Source organism: Sinocyclocheilus anshuiensis, unplaced genomic scaffold (genome assembly GCF_001515605.1).
Source record: "Sinocyclocheilus anshuiensis isolate Anshui unplaced genomic scaffold, SAMN03320099.WGS_v1.1 scaffold87, whole genome shotgun sequence".
Taxonomy (NCBI): domain Eukaryota; kingdom Metazoa; phylum Chordata; class Actinopteri; order Cypriniformes; family Cyprinidae; genus Sinocyclocheilus; species Sinocyclocheilus anshuiensis.
The window spans coordinates 1,748,258-1,755,866 of record NW_015549609.1 but is presented as its reverse complement, the minus strand read 5'-3'; the positions used below and the strand labels follow the sequence as shown (position 1 = coordinate 1,755,866).

The 7,609-nt window shown below is 38.5% G+C and overlaps 1 long non-coding RNA gene across 1 annotated transcript in view; it reads left to right on the top strand.

Moving 5' to 3' along the window:
• Positions 1–3,601, top strand: part of LOC107659140 (uncharacterized) — a 4,526-nt gene extending 925 nt beyond the window's left edge. The window contains exons 2-3 of the long non-coding RNA XR_001630881.1: positions 2,046–2,050; positions 3,590–3,601. This is a non-coding gene — a long non-coding RNA (uncharacterized LOC107659140). The remainder of the gene's footprint in view (positions 1–2,045; positions 2,051–3,589) is intronic.
• Positions 3,602–7,609: the final 4,008 nt, after the last annotated feature.

Here is a 7,609-nt window from a genome sequence, read left to right as displayed (position 1 = left end):
CAGGACAATTTTTAATATAACTCCGACTGGATTCGTCTGAAAGAAGAAAGTCATATACACCTAGGATGCCTCGGGGGTTAGGTTAGTTTGGGTGAACTAAACTTTTAATGTCAATGAGCCATATCTGCCTGCACTGCCTCCTCCACCTCGTTCTACGCACAAATACCAGAGGTCACTCTTTTCATTCAGGCAGAAATCAAAATGATAATGGCATCTTGTTAAAAATTCTATTTGGATGTCCACATAGGCTACATCAAAAGGTGCTGACATGGAGTGGTTTGGGGTGCAGAGGGGTGTTGGAGATGTGGCTTACTGATAGCACACATCAAAGCTATAGAGAGAGGGGAATATGAGGTGGGGGTAGGGTAGGACACAACGACTCTGTTCTGGGGCTGTTATATTCAGCAAATGAAAATATACCAGGCACAATTTTACCGTTAAAGCCTTGACATTGAAACACGAGCTATTTACCATGAAAAAAGCACTCTGACTCCATCAGATCTGTCTAAATCAAGCTGATGCAATGGATGCAGTTTGGTAAATTATAGCCAAACAGAGTTAAAAAAAAAACATGCAGAAAGAGAAATAAAGGCAATAATCAAATAAATCCTCTAGTGGACCATTAATACATGTGAGCAGCACAAGGCCACTTCAGGAGACAATCAGGCAGCAGGGATTTGCTAAAATTGGGACAGTCGCTCACCGGCTCCATTTTGCATCAGGCACGATCTACCTTTTAATGCTGCATCGCTAACCGATAACCACCAAGAATGCATTTCAGTGCTTTCCTGGTTTAAAATAATTCCCAGCTAAGTTTTCCACATAGACCAATTACTGAAGCTCTGATTCACTATGCCATTCAGCAAGCTCATTTAAGAGGAAAGTGGATACCAGCCCCACAGTGTTGGATAAAGACAAACTGAATACTTACAATATCTGCACCCATATTGCTAGACTCGGCCACTGAGCCCTCTTTCATATGAGAACTCTAGGTATGACTTGGACATGTAGGATCAATCCTTGTTGGTCTTGGAAAAACATTCCTAAACCTGGAATAGCCAGCCCTGTTCCTGGAGAGCTACTTTCCTGCAGGCTATAGTTCCAACCCTGCCCCAACACACCTGCCTGAACACCTTGATTAGCTGGGTGAAGAAGCGATGGAGCTAAACTTTGCAGGACGGGAGCCCGCCAGTAGCAAGGTTGGCTGTCCTTGCAATAAACTGGAAATCAGATTATAGTTTTAGGTTTAGGATTGAGGTTAGAGTTCGGGCTAAGGCTTGAGACTTGTGAAACATTCTTACTGATCTATCATTAGGGGTAATTAATGGATATGTTTAGAGCAGGGGTGTCCAATCCTGCTTCTGGAAGGCCACTTTGCTGTAGAGCTTAGCTCTTCAACCATACTCCTGGAGACCCACTGTCCTGTAAAGTTTATTCCAACCTACGTAATTTCATCTGAAGATCTTGATTAACTGGTTCAGGTGTCTTTAGATTAGGGTTTTAGCTAAACTCTGCAGGACAGTGGGTCCCCGGGAGCAGGTTCGAAGACCTATGCTGTAGAGTTCCAACCCTAACTGAACACACCTGCAAGCTGGAACTAAACCTTGCAGGAAGGTGGCCCTCCAGGTAAAGGACTGGACACCCCTGGCCTAGGGCAGTGCTTCTCAACCACATTCCTGGAGGAAGTTCAAGGTAGTTCACTTGTAGACGTCACATTACCTTACCAATGTGAGCTTCATGTGAAGTATGTGCATCTGGTTAGGTGCAGGTACTGCTGACGTTTGGCTTTCATTTGTCTTCTACTCACAGCATTCGGCACTCCGCATTGTTGCATTATAATCGCATTACTATTTCATAACCGAGATCTTATCCACTTAAGCTGTCCGCAGTATGATAAAGCCAACACAGCACTGGCCTTTCCTGATGGGTGATACAAAATACGGCATGCTTCATCCAGGTCTCTCATTTCATTAGCTATGAATTTCCAATTAGGCTGAGGGCAACAAGACAGAGCTTTCAGGTCTTTTTTCACAGGGGACGAGTAGGCCCTGTTCAGGTACTCAGTACAAAGTACTGCTCCTGTGCACCTTTGTTAGAGGAATGGCATTGTCTGGGAGGAAAAACATGCCAAACATGAGCTGCCGTACCCTCTGAGTATTCCATTAAGAGTAAAAAGAGAGTGCAGATAATGAGAGTCCACATCGGCTGAGCCCAACACCAAGACAGTACTGGAAGGAAGAGGCCTCATATCAAAGCAACTCCCGATTTTTGCTTTATCTCGCTCTCCATTTCTTTTCTTTTCCTCGTCCATCTGCTCTGGTTTGGTTTGTGCTGGTTCCACGCCATAGCAATCCTCTGGACAAAAAAGCCTGCCTCTGATTATTAATAAACCTTAAGGCAGGCATCATTATTTTTTCAGCTAGTCCTTTTTTGTAATGCGCAGACAACACCTTTATACCTTTCCCAGGGGCCCGAGCTCCCCATCTCTCTGTGATCTTATTAGCATCCCATCTCCTCCTGCCTGCTGACCAAACTGCACTGCTATGCACTTTCTGTCTCTCTGACCTCTGTGTGGATGGAATTCATTTGGCCTTTCCATCTTCTCCTTCTTTGGGCTGATTTGGCTTAAGCAGGCAGCATGGTTATCTCAGATAAACACTATTAAAGAAATGTGGACAGTGGAAATAGGATGGAGGATAAAAGAGTTGGGATATAGCTGTACTTCAAAGAAGACTCATCAGTTGCTTATTACATTCTAAATGCTGTGTGACTGATTTGGTCATGTTTTCTTCATATGTTGGCAAGTTTTGAATAATTTTTTTTTCCGGAAAAGCTTAGTCTTGACAGTGATTATTAAATCAGTCCAAATAATACATATTTTTATGTTATTAAATAATTAAAAAAAGGTTAGGTAGGAAAAAAACATTAAGGTAAGGTAAGGTACTGTGGAGCGGAACAGTGCACTGTACACTGCTGGTAAATACTAGATGTCCTTGGTAGTGTTGAATGCGTCGACATCATTACCAAGACAGAAAATCAAAGGGTCACAAAGAACCAGCTTGTCACAGAATTTATTAATAATCTGGAAGTTTATCAGGTTAATACTATTATGACAATAATGGGTCTGAGGTTGTATGCATGTAATTTATTTTGAACCTTTGAATGGTCTCCTTCAGCACTCACCTGACTTAAGGCCTGTTCACACCAAGGACGATAACTGTAAGGTTTTAATAACAGTTCTAATTCTATGACAATGACAAAAGTCCCACACACCACAGCTATAACAATAATGACACAGAGGAACAATATTGTTGGAATCACTTTCAGAATGATTTTTACTTTTTTTTGTTTTTCCAGCTGATGAATGATAAAAACATTAGCATCCAATCAAGACCCACCCGACTTTAAAGAGCTCAGCATTTAAAGCAGCACACACCACAACTGCAGCGCATGCTTATAATAAATAAAACGTTATCGTCCCTTGGTGTAGATGCCAAAATAGTTATTGTTACTGTTGTAGTTATCTTTCTTGGTGTCAACAGAGCTTTAATCATGAAGAAAAATATATCACCTGACCATGCTAATACAGTACAAGAAAACAATTAAAGCAATGTCCTTTGTCTTTCTATTGTTAATTTCATAGCTAGTATTTGATGCATCTACAGTATATGCAAAAAAAAAAAAATCCCTATTTTTTGCATAACTTGACAAATATACAGCTTGACTGGAAATGATGCACAATGAAAACATTCTGTTCATAAGTAATGCTGATGATCTTTTTTTCCCTTATGCATCACAATGTCTTCAGCACAATATTGTCAATAAACTATACTGCAACTAGATGTTTAAATTCTATGAAGAAAATGTGGTTGATTGTTAGGGTGCCCTGCAGGTCAATGACAGCTCTATTAACTTATTCAAAAATACTTAGAAAAATACAATGACTTAAATATACCTCTTCTACAATTAACGTTTTTAATTTAAGGGAGTTTGTTTTTTCATTAAGCTTTGAAATATCAGGGTTGTTATTTCTTAGAAAAATACCAGTATAACAAAACGTATTCATTATGTATTAATATTTGAAAAACTGCCAAATTACGGTCATGTGGTGCAACCAACTACCAGAAAAAAAATCTGTTAATAAGTAATACTGTCTTCTATTTCATTTCAATCAAGCTCTTCATTGACACAAACTAATAAATCTAAAATAGATAGATAGATAGATAGATAGATAGATAGATAGATAGAACAGACAGACAGAAAGACAGGTGACAGATGATAGATAGATAGATAGATAGATAGATAGATAGATAGATAGATAGATAGATAGATAGATAGAACAGACAGACAGAAAGACAGGTAAAATTGTTGGTCAGGTGAAAGTGAAACTGAGGGACAGCTATAATAATTCATAATTAAAAATAAAATATAAAATAATTGTCATAATAAATATTAAAATGGTGTATGATTATTTTCAACTAGACTGAAAGTCTGGTTTGGGTACAAGGGTAAAACAAGTAGAGGATGTTCTGTGCTGCTCTGTAAAGGACTCTGGACTTGATGCAGCAGTTGAATGATATACAGAGGCGAGCTCAGGCTAGAGCTGTCCATTAGTTACAGGGTCCTGTAATGTTGGGACTGCAGTACATTATTTTCAAATGCATCAGTCAGCGTTGTGAGGTACAGATAAATTCTAATGTCTCGGATCTGTAATGCACACTCTCACCACTGCTATATTACGCGATGGGTTAGAAGGGCAATGCAGGAGAAGGGGAAAAAAATTAATTTATTTTTCACTGTGGCCAGTGTTCTTCCCATTAGCTTCAAACGTGAGATAAGTTATAGCTTTTAACAAGCACCTTTAACCACCAGAGCACGCTGCACACAATGCCATGGCGCTAAAAATTAGATTTAGAGGTAAAGATAGAAAGGGAGAGGTAGAGGTCAGTGATGACCCCATGTGTGGCCCATGAGTGTGACATGGCACAAGGAAAAACATCGTCACACTGATGAGTTCAATAAACGCCAGTACTACGAAAACCCACAATATTGTCAATACACTATACTGCAACTAGATTTTTACATTGTATGAAGAAAATGTGGGTGATTGTTAGGGTGCACTGATGGTCTATCAAGGATCTATTAATTTATTTTAAAATACATACAAAAATATAATGACCTAAACATACCTCCTCCTCCTTAAGGATGGAAAATATGTGTGTGTGTGTGTGTGTATGTGTTATAATTATATAATATTATATTATATTATATAATTATTTCTTAGAAAAATAATAGTTTATTTATTAATATCTGAAAAACGTGCCTGCCAAATTAAAGTCATTTGGTGCAACCAACTTGAAAAAAATAAAATACATAAAACAAGAAATTAAGTAACTTTTTACCATGAATATATATATATATATATATATATATATATTATATATGTGTATTAAATAAATTTGCATGGTACTGCATAAGGAAAATATGTTACTATTTACTTGATGGTTATACCACAACACGTTTTCATTAAATGTTAACTCTATTTGTGGTTTAACTGTCTTTCCAATCAACATAAAACCATCATTAATATAAAGAAAGTTTCTAAGAACTTGCCACATTAACTTGAACATCTTAAGTCATTGCTCGTCAAACTAAGGCAATTATGACCCAAGTCTATATGACATTCTGGTCCATAGATATGGCTTGGGTCTCTATTTCAATGTAAATATTTAAGATTTCATCGCCCTGTTTCATCATATGCTAGCTGGAAAGCATGAATGCTCAGGTCCTCAGTAAACCACAAGATCTGAGGTATTTTTATGTCTATAACACAAATAGTGCAAGACAAGACTTTCACCATTACTGATCAGAGGTTATGAAACAGCTCTGGGAATCACTTTGTGTTCGGCAGACTTCCAAAAGAGGGGGCTAGACAATGAACTGAACCGCTGTCCCCAAGCCTGACAGCTGACATTATCCGACTCCCTGCCAGAGTGCATCTCATATGTGTGTATGTATGGACTGAGGCCAAGGTTATCACAGCATAACCCAGAGGCAACAATTTGATAGTCTATTAGTGAGTATTCAATGACTGATGAAACAGATGTGGTCTGCTTTAGGTTAATGATTCATACTCGACAGAGCTCACTTCTAATTCACTTCCTTTCTACACTAAACGCTTGAGAAAAAAAAAAGCACATCCCCATTCAAATCTGTAAAAGATAAACGGCCTTTCAATCAAAGCCAGCTCTAGTCGCACTGCATCTTAGTGTCAATTATTGACAACTGACTAATTAGTTGTGCCCTTTTTAAGCCTTTCTTTAGTTTGGAGCTGTTTAAATATGCTAAATCAATAACAGAGCTCTAATGCTCCACCATCGTCTGCGGAAGTGCAGTCCAACCATATAGCAGAGCACATCTATCAAAGAAATGAAGACTTTTACTTAAATTAGCATCAACTTTTCATATTGCATAACCATTTTAGACTGTGATCCTCATCACATATGAAGCTATAACTCAAAAATCAATTAACATTTTATGTGAGCATAGGTGTCGTTTATTTAATATATAATGAAATTTACACTTGCCAATATAAAATAAAAAATATGCACTAAAGCAGAAAATGCAAAGCAGCAATGTGAAGAATACATTTTATTAAAGTATTTTCACTTTAGACAAGTCAATTTAATTTTTTTAGACAATAAAAAAAACAATTTAGAGGACAATAGAGGAGAGAGGTGGGCATTAGGATCAGGATATGACACGGGCCAGATTAAAACATGTATTCCAGTGAGCCAACAGCTATTAAAATAACGATGAAATGGAAGTATAGCAGTGTGTAATATATATATATATATATATATATATATATATATACTGTATATCTTTATGTAATGGATTATTGAAAAAGAGGAAATTGTAGGACAGGAGCTTGATTCTATCCATCGGTTGTTGATTGGTTTTTGAAATGTGGGGTTGTACTCACAAACGGAGGCAGATGAATGCAAACTAGCAGGGGCGGGTTGAAGTGGACTAAATAATTGGAGAAATCATTCATATGTAATCAGAGAGAAGCCTGTTTTATGATAGTTGTCACAATCTGTCTACTGTGGAGGAGACGAGGAGACGAAGGAGCGTGGAGACGAAGGGGATTAACTTTCAACACTCTTTATTAATCCAAATACAGGAGCACATGGAACAGGCAGGAACACACATGTAGAACGAGGGGTCGACAAACAATACCGGATGCTGGACATGGATAGACACAGGGCTTAAAGGGGTCATATGATGTTGCTAAAAAGAACATTATTTTGTTGAAATGTGTAATGAAATGTGTTTATGCGGTTTAAGGTTAAAAAAAAACACATTATTTTCAACCTTAACCACTGATTTCTAGTTGTGTCCTCTTTTGGAAGGCCAAACAAAGTTTCGCTTTCACAACGAAACACACAGCATCACACATGGTGGGCTTGAGTGAGCGGCGGCCGGTGGGCTTGAGTGAGCCGGCGGATTCGACGAAGTCGCAGCCAATGGGCTTGCGGAAACCACATGTGACGACCCCGGGCTGGACTCCGCTTCGTCCACGGTGAAAGCCGATCCGGCGATCCAC